At 48.8% G+C, this 15,468-nt stretch overlaps 1 protein-coding gene across 1 annotated transcript in view; it reads left to right on the top strand.

Annotated features, from left to right (window-relative positions):
• LOC121865714 overlaps positions 1 to 15,468 on the top strand; it is a 44,200-nt gene that overhangs the window by 11,940 nt on the left and 16,792 nt on the right. The window contains exon 2 of the mRNA XM_042365243.1: positions 4,913 to 4,973. The gene's annotated coding sequence lies outside the window, so the exon portion shown is untranslated. The remainder of the gene's footprint in view (positions 1 to 4,912; positions 4,974 to 15,468) is intronic.

Here is a 15,468-nt window from a genome sequence, read left to right as displayed (position 1 = left end):
TCTGAATAAATAAAATGGGGAGGTCGAGTGTTAATTCATTCGTGTGTGTGTGTGTGTGTGTGTGTGTGTGTGTGTTCCTGGCTTTTAATATATGCACCAGTCTGTGTACGTCAGTCATAGTATGTACATTGTTGAACGTATGTACCAATGTGTGTACACCGGTCTATTGTACAGTGAGGCCATACTTCCACACCTGCCTTAATTAAGTTAAGAATTAAGTACATATTAATTGGTTCTTATGTATATCTAACGCATATAAACTATTGTTGAAAGTGAGTAAGATATACCTATTATGGGTGCATGAAATAGGAAGAATACAGGTTTACTGAGAGTGTAGTAAATATATTATAATTGTATATATCTCTGTACTGAAGCTAGCTAGGCTGGTCCTAATATGTACAATCTGATTCAAATTACATAGCTAAAAACTCGTTGTCTATAACCCCTCGAGTACGATGACAGCCTCTCGAGTACGATGACTTTTAAGATGTCGTATTCAAGGTGTTAAATCGTTGTACTCAAGGTGTTGTCATCGTACTCAACCTTATGGCATAGTATTCAACGGGTTATATTATTGAACTCAAGGGGGGGGGGTTGTCATTGTACTCAAGGGGTTTAATCATCATACTCAAGGGGTTTCATCATTGTAGTGTATGTGGGGGGAGGGGGGTCGTTGTCTAGGGAAGAGGTAGTGGGGAGATTTGTTTACTATGGAGGAAGGGTGGTGAGGGTGGGGTAAGGGAAGGAAGAGGGAGGTAAGGAAGGAAGAAGGATGGATGAGGGAGACTTGGGACATCTATTTTGTTTGGGATGGTGGAAGAGGTCGCCATTGTTGTGACACACTAGTTAGTCCCCACCAGGAATAATTCATGCGACTCCCAGTGATAGATAGTATTGCTGAGATATGACGGTATGGGTAGGAGTGTGACAAGAGGATATGAGAGTAGGAGTGTGACGGGTAGGGTGGAGTGTGACGTATGGGTAGGAGTGTGACGGGTAGGTAGGAGAGTGACGGTATGGGTGAGTGACGTGTGGGTAGTGTGACGGGGATGGGTAGGAGTGTGACGGATAGGATTGTGGATGCAGATGTAGGATGGTGACGGGATGTGGATTGTGACGGGGATGGGTAGGATTGTGACGGGATTGGGTAGATTTAGACGGGATGGTAGAGTACAGAGGGATTGTACCAACACAAATAGGTAGGAATCTAATGGTACCGAACAATGGGCTTTACAGGAGCTTAGGAGTCAACGCCAGGTAAACATAGATGAGGGAGGAGCATAGGCAGGAGGGAGAGAAGGAGTTAGGACAAGAGGAGGAGGGAGGGACATGGCGGGAGAGGTGAGAGAAGGTGCAAAAACCAGACCAACAAGTGTCATTGTCTTTGGAACACAACCGACCTCTGTAGTAAACTGTTCCTCCTCAATATTATCCGGTTGTTAATGTTATCCGGCTGTCACTGTTATCCGGCTGTCAATTTTATTCGAATGTTATAGTCTTATCTAGTTCGTACTGTTATCTGGTTCGCACTGCTATCTGGAACTCACTGTTATCCGGCTTTCACTATTATTCGGCTGTTACTGTTATTCGGCTACCAATGTTACTCGGCTCTCAGTTATCCGTCTTTCAATGTCATCCGGCTCTCACTGTCATCCGGCTCTCACTGTTCATCCCTCACTGTCATCCGGCTCTCACTGTTATCCGGTTTTCACTATTAACCGTAAGCCAGTATGATTTTATGGAGGTTCTTACCGTATGTTGAATATTAAGATGTCGCCTTGTTTTGTTTACCTGAGCTGTGTGATTCAGGTGAGCCTCTCTCTCTCTCTCTCCACCAAGATCAACTGTGTGCTTTCGCTTCCAAGTTAATCAAAGGAACAAAATGTACACGACACTTTTAATTTATTCATTTATTTTTATCTCTTAAAAAAAAATAACTTCTACATTGTTTTAAAGTCTTTAGTGTTAATATTGGTGTAGTATGTTTGTTTGTTTTTTGGGGGAAGCACCTTACCTCCGGGTTTGTACTGCCCACCCCCACCCCAGCCACAAGCCAAGCTGCAGCCAAGCACTAGCACCAGCCCACACTGACTCGACCAACGCCCTGCAATGAATGGACAGGACCAAGAATGTTACCGCCACAACTTTCTTGATTGGTCGAACATTATACGTGTGTGTGTGTGTGTGTGTGTCACCCCTGCCATCACACTTATCTGGTGGTGTATCGTGATGTACAGGTGTATCATGGTGGTGTACAGGTGTGTCATGGTGGTGTACAGGTGTATCATGGTGGTCAACAGGGTGTATCATGGTGGTCAACAAGGTGTATCATGGTAATAGTGACCTAGGAAGAAATATAGATAATTCTTTGATTAATTTGTTCTATAAAAATGATGACAGGAACCTATAGTTAAGGTGGTGGGAATAGATACAGTGTCGACGTTAATTAGCCGCCGTGTGTGTGTGTGTGTGTGTTTTGACCTAATCATAACCAAGAGCCACTGAGAAGACATACTGTAGAAGGGTGAGCCAGTTTTTCCCCTAGCCACATCCCTCCTGCCCCCCCCATGGTGCCTCATCCTCACTACCACACCTCCTCCCCACCACACCTCTCCCTCCTCCCTCACCACCACACCTCCTCACCACCACACCTCCCTCACCACCACACCTCTCCCCACCACCACACCTCTCCTCACCACCACACCTCTCCCCCCTCCCACCACCACACCTCTCCCTCACCACCACACCCTCCCCTCCCCATCCTCACCACCACACCCCCTCCCCACCACCACACCTCTCCCTCCTCATCCCTCACCACCACACCTCCCCACCACCACACCCCCTCCCTCACCACCACACCTCTCCCCCCCCCCACCACCACACCCTCCTCACCACCACACCTCCCCCCCCCCACCACCACACCTCCTCCTCACCACCACACCTCTCCCTCACCACACCTCCTGCCTCATCCCACCACCACACCCTCCCCACCACCACACCTCTCCTCCCCATCCTCACCACCACACCTCCTCACCACCACACCTCTCCCTCACCACCACACCTCTCCCCTCCTCACCTCACCACCACACCTCTCCCTCACCACCACACCCCTCCCTCACCACCACACCTCTCCTCCTCATCCTCACCACCACACCCTCCCTCACCACCACACCTTCCCCCCCCCATCCCCACCACCACACCCCCCCCACCACCACACCCTCCCTCACCACCCACACCTCTCCCTCACCACCACACCCTCCCTCACCACCACACCTCTCCCTCCTCCATCCTCACCACCACACCTCCCCTCACCCACCACACCTCTCCCTCACCACCACACCTTCTCCCCCTCACCTCACCACCACACCCCTCCCCCACCACACCTCCCCTCCCATCCCACCACCACCCCCCCCCCCCCTCACCACCACACCCCTCACCACCACACCTCACCACCACACCTCTCCCCCCACCACCACACCCTCCCCACCACCACACCCCCCACCACCACACCCTCCCCCACCACCACACCTCTCCCCACCACCACACCCTCCTCCCTCCCCACCACCACACCCCTCCCCACCACCACACCTCTCCTCCCCATCCCCACCACCACACCTCCCCTCACCACCACACCCTCCCCCACCACCACACCCCTCCCTCACCACCACACCTCCCTCACCACCACACCTCTCCCTCACCACCACACCTCCCTCACCACCACACCCTCCTCTCACTCACCACCACACCCTCCCCACCACCACACCCTCCTCACCACCACACCTCTCCTCACCACCACACCTCTCTCTCACCACCGCCAGGATGTCCTAGGTATCCCTTGCTGGTGTACATTAAGCTCTTAACAGCTGGGTGTTGTCGGCTCAATCAGGGAAAACTTTAACATGGCAGTGATGAGTAGTAAGAGAAAGTAACCTTGAATTTAACCTAACCAAACCTGACCTGACCTGACCTGGCCTAATCTGACCTGGCCTAACCTCACCTCTCATAGCCTAACCTAAACTAATTTTGTCCAGTTTCATATTGTATTCTTGGATATCTGGAAGGATTTATGCCCGCCGGGGAAACAGTTCAGAGAGTGTGTGTGTGAACAAGGGGGAGCAACAAGTGGCCTTTACGATACACAGTTACTCGGCGAAGGGAAAGCTGAATGCGGGTCGTCCTCCTCCGGAATCCACGGAGTGATGAGGAGGAGGAGGTGAAGGAAGAAGGTGAGGAGAAGGAAGAAGAGAAGGTGCAGGGGGGAGACGAAGAGGTGGTGGTGGTCATGGAATGTCAACCATCGTGTGTTGGTGTGCACTACAAACTAGGCCTTATATATGCTGTTGCAGTTTGTTTACCTATAAGAGCTGTTGCTGTGAGATGTTCTTAAGCCCTATATGTTTACCCGAAATTTCACTAGTGTTTAATTAATATTGTTGTAGTACTTAACATACATACGTCTTGGTGTGGTAGAATGTATAACACTTAACATACATACGTCTTGGTGTGGTAGAATACAAACATACATACGTCTTGTGGTAGATGAACAAATCGTGAGAAGTAAACTTATACAACTTGTGGAATAAACTAACACATGTGTAGAATGTATAAAACATACATAGTCTTGAGAAATAACACATACATACGTCTGGTGTGAGTAACTTAACATACATACGTCTTGGTGTGGTAGAATGTATAACACTTAACATACATACGTCTTGGTGTGGTAGAATGTATAACACTTAACATACATACGTCTTGGTGTGGTAGAATGTATAACACTTAACATACATACGTCTTGGTGTGGTAGAATGTATAACACTTAACATACATACGTCTTGGTGTGGTAGAATGTATATTACTCGTTATTAGTAGTCGGTGTGTCGTTATTCATCTGTTTTTCCCTTACTTTCAGACCAGTTGATGACGTTTTGAAGCGAGGAGTGTTGACGTCAGTGGATCAGGCCAGCACTGAGGTAAGAGAGAGAGAGAGAGAGAGAGAGAGAGAGAGAGAATTAAGTTTTGTTTTGAATCTAGTTACTGTTTATTTACCTGTGTCTTAATTAACTGTTCCCTGCTGCGTCACCTGAAAGTACAATCTGTCTTATCTATAGTATACGACTTGCAAACACACACACACACACACACACACACACACACACACACACCACACACTTACCTGAAGAATAGATAATTAGAATAGTGTCAATATTTAGCACAATGTTACGTGTGTGTTTTGTCACTGAACACTTCCTTTATCGTTATCTCGTTTTCACTAACCTTACCTAGTAACCTAACCTAAGCAAACATATTGATGGGGTTTTATTTAGTGGGAATATATTTCATGTTATTGCGTTCTTGGAAGATAGGATCACCTGAAGATTAGACATCCCTGTATATTTCACCTGAAGATTAACTACCCTAACTCTACCTGGGGTGGTTAGGTTAGCGTCAGGATGGTTAGATTAGGTTAGCGTCAGGGATAATTAATCTTCGGTCAGGTGAAATAAATAGGGGTGTCTAATATTCAGGTGAACCCATAGCATTATTGGTTAACCCTTAATTAATCCAAGTGACTATAAGACGAGATTAGAAACAAGCTTGTGGGACGCTCACTCACTGTCACGCTGTTGATTGTCGTAATTATCATCTTGTCGTGATAAGCAAGTAATAACAGACAGATCCATTGTTTATAACCCAACCAAACAAAAACCTAACCTAACCTCCCCTGTGAACAACTACTAAAATTAAGTCACGCGTCTTGGAACAGTTGTTGTGCTTTTTAAATACAGCCATTATAAATATCTTGATATAAACTAAAAAGAAAATAAGAGAAACAAAAGACGAAAACTTGAATAAAGGATTGAAAAAAAAGAGATAAATTTGTATGTGAATCGGTTAATCACGTTAGGGTAGTTAATCTAATACCTCTTGATCCTGTATGTGTAGTTTGATACTGTTGTGTGATAAAAGGCGTGAGGAGAGAGAAAATAAGACTAAATATTAAAATCACCCTCGCGGTAATGGTTGTGTTGTGTGGTGTGGTTTGGTTGAGTGATTTCTAGGACACGTATTGCGTATAAATTACCTTGTGACACACGTGGTCTTTTTTATACTTGAGGACGTCGGTTGACTTCTTTCACACCGAGGACAAATTAAACTTTCTCCGTCGGGAGTTTTTCGCGGAGTGAGAACAGATAGTGGTAGAATAGCTGTTAAATTGAAATAGTAATGGGTGTAAAACGAGGCGACTCCCACTACCTGCTACCACCACTCTCTACCTGCCACCACCACTCTCTACCTGCCACCACCACCACCATCATCACCTACATCAACAAACACTCTACTACTCCACCACCTGCCACCCACCCACCACCTGCCCACCACCACCACCACCACCCGCCGCCACCCACCCTACAAGGCGAGGAACAACAGCGCCACCACCAGTAGTAGATATTTTGTGTGACATCTGCGATACATCTAATTACGTAGGACCACTCCCGCCCTCGCCTTAAACACCGACAAAAACCCGTAACGTGGTGTGAACTGCTAGCGGTAACTATTACATAAATACAACAATTGATTTATAATAATGATCGTTAACTTTAATCTCACGTAATTTAGTCCATGTCGTGTGCAGATGTGTTCATATATTAGAAAGTAATGATTCGTGTGTCCCTCCCTCCCCCCTACCTTAATCACTATAGCCGGTTTCAATATGTGCGTTATATTTCGTAGGGTATTACTCATATCCAATCATATATAGGTACCGCACGGAAATGAGTATGAATTAATTTGTATCTCTTTATCGATATTTCAGAAAGAATTGCTCACTACAAACACGTGTGTGTGTGTGTTGAATGAATGAGTCAGGTTCATGTATATAGAATACTGTTGTTTTATGAGTCAATACTACACAGCAACAGGTTGACTCAGCACAGGCCTGGGGATTTTCCGGCCACACACATACATACATACATACATACATACTTAGGTTTCAGTGTAGTAGTGTGCCGACAGACCTAAGGTAACCTATCCAAGAATCACCACAATGTTGCCTTAATTATACGTTTAACTTTACCAGATTACGTTTACTGTCAGGTCGATTTTGTTTTTTTTATTTTGTTTGCATATTTTAGTAAGAAAAAGATAAATATTATTATTATTATTTATTATTATTATTATATACTCGCTGGTGGCAGGTTGACGTGTGTATGACTGTAAGTACAGAGCCGCGTACACAACACAACACATCATGGATTTGTTATTTAATAATTGGCACCTGCGACCCCCAACCGGATGGCCCCACGCCCACCACCCACCCAAGACACCACCCACCACACCACCCACTCACCACCAAACCTGTTGTTATATTATTTCCAGGATGAACAACAACATCTACATTTAATCAGTCTACCGTGGAAATATATATTATTATTAATGTTAGTTAAGAACATATGGAGATTAATTAGACCTCCTATAGCTTATTACACATGATTATTAAATACGCTAACGCTACCAAGGAGAGGAGGGGGTTAGTAAACGCCGGTTAGGTTTGGGAAATGTTACGTTGGGTCCTTGCCAGGCTAGGTTGGGTTCTTGGCTTGGTTGGGTTAGGTTAGGTTAATTTTAAGGCGAAATAACCTGGTTGTGTGTAGGGGGGGGGAGCTATAATCGCCATGTTATCCGTAAGTCACTTGTTTCATTTGGTGGTGATCTGTGTGGACTTTTGTCAAATGAGCATCCGTCCTCATGGTGTGTGTGTGTTATCCATGACACGTTTCCTATGTTTTAATTTATCTCGATTTTCACTTATTAACTTTTTATGTATATCCGTGTATTAATTTTTGTGGGGGGTGTGACGGCAGCATTTGTAGATTTTATTATTTTAATTCTCGGTTTACCCGCCAACATTTCATGCTATCCTACAGGCCTGGGGGGAGGTGAGGTGGGGAGAGACAGGAGGGCGACAAACCCTTGGGACCTGAACCTGTAGGGGGTGGGGGGGAGTGACCGTGAAAAATAGGGTAAAATATCCTAATTAATACTCAACAGTTCCTAGATACAAACATTCGTAGATAAATAACCTCTTATTAATGGTTTTATTTCTGGTTATTGTATATTTTATGTGTTATTGTGGTTAAAGTCTTGATGTGGTTAGGAATTTTAGTGTGCTGGACAACATCTGGCACAAGTGTTTTTAAATAATTATTTCTTTCTACACCCTGTATATGAATTAATGCCAACAACACACACACACACACACACACACACACACACACACACAACACACACACACACACACACACACACACACACAGCCAGACAGACAGACAGACAGACAGACATATAGATAGCTACACCTTGCTGGGCGCGGTTGGGAGCACAAAAGATTAACTAATTTATCAGTATACCGAGTTAGTTTGGTGTCTTAATACAGTAAATGGTGTATTTATATATTTTGTAATTTGTTGAGAAAAATACGGATTGATGGAGAAAGAGACTTGGTTATATATATAAATGTTAATGTATTCTGTTGCACGTTGAGAAATGTTAAGTTTTAAACCAAGGAAAATGAATCGAGAGTATTTAGAGTTATTTAAAGATTACTTAAAAGGAATTAGTGATTAACTTTTTTTTTCTATAAGTACAGTTTAAAGTATCGAATCTCTCTCTCTCTCTCTCTCCCTCCTAGTTATATTTGACACGTGAGGCAGAATATTGCTTAAGATATTGACTGAGTGATGAAAGATTCTTTTTTTTTTTTACCTTTAATGTGGATTTGGCAGACTTGAGTGACCTACTTCCTGACGCTAATCTGCCACCGTCATCCACTACCTGCCACTACCTCGTGAGTCTTCCACCACACACACAGAGGCGGATTAAAGGGAATTTCTCTTGGCTGTTGTAATCTCTTGGGTGCCTCACATTACCGAGCTCTTCCTTTTTCAGTTTTGGCGTTAAAAGACACACACACAGACTGACAGACAGACAGAGTGAGAGTGGTTTAGAGGGAATAGCTTATAGAGAGAGAGAGAGAGAGAGAGAGAGGCCTCAATCGACAGTCACGGAGTATAAAGAGACAGTCACCCTCGGCTTAACTGGCATCAATCTCTTCTTGCGGCGACTGTAAGAACCGGAAAGAGTGACTGTGTGTGTGTTGAGTGAGAAGGTGCTGTGGTTATTAAGATTTCTTGTTTCATTTACTACTCATTTTCCTCATCTCTTCGTTTTCCTTCTACTCCTTCTTCTTCGTACTTGTTTGTCTTCTCTCCCCGTTTTCTTCCTATTCCTCCTCCTCCTTTATTCCTTACTTTCTTGATCTTTTCCTCCTTCAGATCCAACACACAAAGTCAACTAAGGTCAACAGATACAAAAGTACCGCCTATGTAATTTAATAATAATAATAATAATAATAAAATAATAATAATAATAATAATAAACAATAATAACAATAATAATAACAATAATAAACAAGAATAATAATAAAGTACAGTAGGTTAATGAGATGTAGAAAACCTTGTTATTTAGAGATGTAAACAAACAATGCATGATAGAAGTGACGACACAACACCCCCCAATGCAGAGAGAGAGAGAGGAGAGGTGCTGATGGGCTCATACTGTGTGCTGACGTTTTTTCAATGATGTTGACCACACCTCATCGTGCTGTTGCTTAATACCCGCTGTCCTGTCTCCCTGCTTGTCCCGCCTTTCACCCCTGTCACCCACCCTTGCTTGTCTTTTCTTCCTGTCCTTTATATTTACTGTCTGTCTGTCCATGTCTGTCTGTCTGTCTGATCTTGAGCATTAAGTGTGCAGGGTTGTATCTTAATGCTTTTTATTTATTTTTTTTTACCCAGATATAATTGGATCAGTGGTGTTCTGTTTTTATCCTTCGAATTCACTTCTGTGTGTGTGTGTGTGTGTGTGTGTGTGAGGTGGTTTGATACAGGCAGGGATCCTGAGTCTTGGGAGGCGTTTCAAACACTAAAATCATTCTTCTTACTTGCCCCACCCCGTCGTTTTGGCCTCGCCCCCACCACACCCGCCCACTTCATCTCGCCCCGCCCCACTTCATCTCTCGCCCCACCCCATTCACTTGCCCCGCCCCACCTCACCTCGCCCCACTTCACCTCGCCCCTGCCCCACTTCATCCCGCCCCCACCCCGCCTCACCACACACTCCCGCCCCGCCCCGCCGTCCTTGCCCCGTGACTCAAGACGTGTCCATCCATGCATCATTGCTGTTTAGGTTAGCGCCGTAGTTGATGACGAGTGTCAGCCAGCAGCGTCGATGATATGGTGACCTCACCTTAACACAGCAGCCGTACACAAGGGCACCAGGGGTTAGGTTCATGACCACCACCACCACACTCTACCACAGCACCCTGACGTATCACCACCACCACATCTTCACCACCTCTACCACAATTTTGCTACTTTCATCACCACCAACACAATCCATTACCGGTACTACAATTCACCACCACCACCATTTCAATACACTCCACCAACACCCTCCACCACACTCCACCACCACACTCCTCCACCACAAAGGCCCCGACTGGACATTGCCCTGCATAATGAAGTTTGACGTATAAGCATCACACGACCCGATTCTGCAGGGTGTGTTAGTTGAGGGGGTAGAGGAGTATGCTGAGTGGTCCTTCTGCAGCCCACTCATCCCACCCCTTTCCTAACCACCACCTCCCTCCTCCACACTGGCCTCCACCTCTTCTCTACTCTAGCCTCCTCCCTCCTCCTCCTATTACATTCCCTCCCCCAACTAGCTTCCTCCTCCCTCCCAACTAGCTCCTCCCTCCTCCTCCTCCCCCACTCAGCTTCTCCTCCTCCCCCACTCAGCTCCTCCTCCTCCTCCCCACTAGCCTTCCTCCTCCTCCTCCCACTAGCTCCTCCTCCCTCCTCCCACTAGCTTCTCCTCCTCCTCCCCACTAGCTCCTCCTCCTCCCCACTAGCTCCTCCTCCTCCCACTAGCCTCCCTCCCTCCACTCGCTCCTCCCTCCACTCAAGCTCCCTCCCTCCACTGCTTCCTCCCTCCCCTCCTCCTCCCCAGCTCCCTCCTCCCCACTAAGCTCCCTCTCCTCCCACTCAAGCTCCCTCCTCCCACTAAGCTCCCTCCTCCTCCCCTACTGCTCCCCCTCCTCCCTCCCCACTAGCCTCCCTCCTCCTCCCCACTAAGCTCCCTCCTCCTCCCCCCACTAGCTCCCCTCCTCCCTCCCCACTAAGCCTTCCTCCTCCTCCTCCCCCACTCAAGCTCCTCCTCCCCACTAAGCTCCCTCCTCCTCCCCACTAAGCTCCCTCCTCCCTCCCCCACTCAGCTTCTTCCTCCTCCCCACAGCTTCTCTTCCTCCCCCCACTCAGCTCTCTTCCTCCCCACTAGCTCTCTCTTCCTCCCCCACTACTCTTCCTCCCACTAGCTCCTCTTCCTCCCACTCAGCTCCTCCTCCTCACCCACTAGCTCCTCCTCCTCCCCCACTCAGCTGCTCCTCCTCTTCCTCCCCCACTACTCTCCTCCTCTTCCTCCCCACTGCCTTCCTCCTCTTCCTCCCCACTAGCTCCTCCTCCTCTTCCCTCCCACCAGCTCCTCCTCCTTCCTCCCCCACTAGCTCCTCCTCCTTCCTCCCCCACTCAGCTCCTCCTCCTCTTCCCTCCCCCACTAGCTCCTCCTCCTCTTCCTCCCCACTAGCTCTCCTCCTCCTCTTCCTCCCCCACTCAGCTCTCCTCCTCCTCCCCCACTTCACTCCTCCTCCTCCTCCCCACTCAGCTCCCTCCTCCTCCTCCCCACTAGCTCCTCCTCCTCCTCCTCCCCACTAGCTCCTCCTCCCTCCCTCCCTCCCCCACTCAGCTCCTCTCCCTCCTCCTCCCCACTAGCCTTCCCTCCCTCCTCCTCCCCCACTAGCCCTCCTCCTCCTCCTCCCCACTAGCTCCCTCCTCCTCCTCCTCCCCACTAGCTCCTCCTCCTCCCCACTCAGCTCCTCCTCCTCCTCCCCACTCAGCTCCTCCTCCTCCTCCCCCACTAGCTCCTCCCTCCTCCCCACTAGCTCCTCCTCCTCCTCCCCCACTAGCTCCTCCTCCTCCCACTCAGCTCCTCCTCCTCCTCCCCACTAGCTCCTCCTCCTCCTCCCCCACTAGCTCCTCCTCCTCCTCCCACTAGCTCCTCCTCCTCCTCCCACTCAGCTTCCTCCTCCTCCTCCCCACTAGCTCCTCCTCCTCCCTCCCCACCAGCTCTCCTCCTCCTCCCCACCAGCTCCTCCTCCTCCTCCCCCACTAGCTCCTCCTCCCTCCTCCCCACTAGCTCCTCCTCCTCCTCCTCCCCACTAGCTCCTCCTCCTCCTCCTCCCCCACTCAGCTCCTCCTCCTCCTCCCCCACTAGCTCCTCCTCCTCCTCCCCACTAGCTCCTCCTCCCTCCCCCACTAGCTCCTCCCTCCTCCTCCCCACTAGCTCCTCCTTCCTCCCACTAGCTCCTTCCTCCTCCTCCCCACTAGCTCCTCCCTCCTCCTCCCACTCAGCTCCTCCCTCCTCCTCCCACTGCTACCTCCTCCTCCTCCCTACTCAGCTTCCCTTCTCCTCCTCCCCACTGCTTCCTCCTCCTCCTCCCACTCAGCTCCTCCTCCTCCCTCCCTTCCCCCACTAGCTCCTCCTCCTCTTCCTCCCCCACTACTCCTCCCTCTTCCTCCCCACCAGCTCCCTCCCTCTTCCTCCCCACTACTCCTCCTCTTCCTCCCCCCACTCAGCTCCTCCCTTCCTCCCCACTAGCTCCTCCTCTTCCCTCCCACTCAGCTCCCTCCTCCCCCACTCAGCTCCTCCTCCCCACTACCTTCCTCCTCCCACTCAGCTCCTCCTCCTCCTCCCCACTAGCTCCTCCTCCTCCTCCCACTAGCTCCTCCTCCTTCCTCCCTCCTCCCCACTCAGCTCCCTCCTCCTCCTCCCCCCACTCAGCTCCTCCTCCTCCTCCCCCACTCAGCTCCTCCCTCCTCCTCCCACTAGCTCCTCCTCCCTCCTCCCCACTCAGCTCCTCCTCCCTCCCTCCCCACTAGCTCCTCCTCCCCACTAGCTCCTCCTCCCCACTAGCTCCTCCTCCTCCCCACTAGCTCCCCCCTCCCCTCCACTAGCTCCCCCTCCCTCACAGCTCCCCCTCCCTCCACTAAGCTCCCCCCTCCCCTCCACTAGCTCCCCCCCTCCCTCCACTAGCTCCCCCTCCCTCCACTAGCTACCCCTTCCTCCTCAGTGGTCATCTCAGGGATCAAGGTCAGTTGCTCTCGTAGGAAGAATTTAGTGCTTAGTAGACGTTTGGGAAAGGAGGATGTTGAAATATGAGGGAGGAGAAGGTAATTAGAGGTGAGAGGAGTGTTGGAAGGTGGGAGGAGGAGGTAGGGGTGGAGCATTAAGTGGTGGGGAGGTGGAGAAAAATGAAAAGAGTAATAATTGAGGAAGGTAGGGGTGTAAGTCGTAGTGGTAGGGAGGGGGAGGAGTGGGAGGTAGAGGGGGGGTGGGAGGGGGTGATCTGCCTCACATGTAGGAAATATTATATTCAACAGTACACTCATAGGTCACTGTACACCCAGGCCTCTTGTGTACGTTTTTTTGGTGTACATGGCCCCTGTGTGTGTGGGTATGGGCGTGTGTGGGTGCGTGTGTCATATTCCTAATCACGTTAGTTATTTGAATACACGCCCTCCCACCCGCCACGACCACACGCCCTCCCACGACCACACGCCCTCCCACGACCACACGCCCACCCATCCACCTCGACCACACGCCCTCCCACCCACCACGACCACACGCCCACCCATCACGCCCACACACTTTTCCCTAGCTCCTGAGCACTAGTTAGGGCGGCTGGCGACTCCATTATCAGCCAGTGTGATAGTAAGGTAGTCTGGTGGGTGACGTCACTTGCGGATGGTGGTGGTGAGGTCAGCTTGACGCCCACGCCCACGGAACAGTTATGGGCGGCTCGTCGGATAAGGTGTTTGACCTCATAGTGTCTGTGTTGGTCGATTCTGTAAGCAAATTTAACATCGAGTCTCTTAACACTTATTAGTTGAGAGCACCTGTCATGCTGAACACCTGTCATGCTGAACACCTGTCATGCTGAACACCTTTCGTTTGTTTTCCTTTCTTTTTATTTCTTCCTTATTATATTCTTTCTTTGTTTCATTATTCATTGTTTTTTCTCCTTTGTCAGTCTGTGTTTTTATTTTCGTTAATTTGTTCTCCCTCTCTTTCGTTCCTTCTTTCTTCAGTGATCTTTAATTCGTTCTTTCTTATTCTTGATTCTTTCTCCCTTGTCTCCACCTTTCCTTCTTTCTTTTTATTCCTTCCTTCCTTCCTTCCTTCCTTCCTTCCTTGATCAAAACAATAACAAAGACGATAGGATAGACCAAAGTCTTTATGGTAACCAGGAAATGAAATCCTATATCTCCGCTCCCCGTCTACTGAGAAATCGTGTTACTCAGCACACAGGATTTATTTAAGGAATCATTTATGTAACTTTGAATTTGGGTGATTTTTTGGGGTGTTTATTTAGAGAGATATTAAATGATTTTTTGATAGCAGTAACGGATGTGAGTTATACAGCACAGTTTGTTATTTTGATGCGTTTTTTGTTAAGGTTTCTTGTTTGCAATTGTTTATAGGTGTGGTTTTTATTGTCAGTTTGATTCTTAATGCTGTGGTTAATGGTTTTTATGGAGTAATATCACAAGTACCATGAATGACGCCATACCATGAGTGACGCCATACCATGAGTGGCACCATACCTGGAGTGACACCATAAGTGACACTACGAGTACCATAACTTTTGAGATTTATCTATGAAGCGGCGTCGATGTAAACAAAGCAGCTGGGGTAGTGATTGGCTGTGTCGGTGGTGACGTCATGGCGGATACACACCACAACTGGACGGTCATTTAGAATAGGACGCTGGAGTAGGGTGTGGATAGAGGAGAGGGTGTGGATAGAGGAGAGGGTGTGGATAGAGGAGAGGGTGTGGATAGAGGAGAGGGAGTGGAGTGGGGGGATGAAGTTAAGTTAGGATGAAGGGGAGGGAGTGGAGGATGAAGGTTACCTATAGTAGTTGTATCAGCGACAGTAAACACACCGGGCCAGGTGGTGGTGGTGGTGATGATGGTAGTCTGCCTGCTTCTCTCCCTGCTTGCCTGCTTCTCTCCCTCTCTCTCTCCCTCCCTCCCTCCCTCCCTGTCTCGCCTCCCAGTTGCTCTCCCTTCATGACCCCTCCTCCTCCTCTCCCTGACCTTGCTCCTTATACATACCCTCACCCCCCTCCCTAGTTACCTTCCCTCACCCCCCCACTAGTTACCTTCCCTCACCCCCCCACTAGTTACCTTCCTCTCCCCCCCCCTAGTTACCTTCCTCACCCCTAGTTACCTTCCCTCACCCCCTAGTTACCTTCCTCACCCCTAGTTACCTTCCTCACCCCCACTAGTT

Source organism: Homarus americanus, unplaced genomic scaffold (genome assembly GCF_018991925.1).
Source record: "Homarus americanus isolate GMGI-L3 unplaced genomic scaffold, GMGI_Hamer_2.0 scaffold44651, whole genome shotgun sequence".
Classification (NCBI taxonomy): domain Eukaryota; kingdom Metazoa; phylum Arthropoda; class Malacostraca; order Decapoda; family Nephropidae; genus Homarus; species Homarus americanus.
This window is presented reverse-complemented; position numbering and strand designations above follow the sequence as displayed.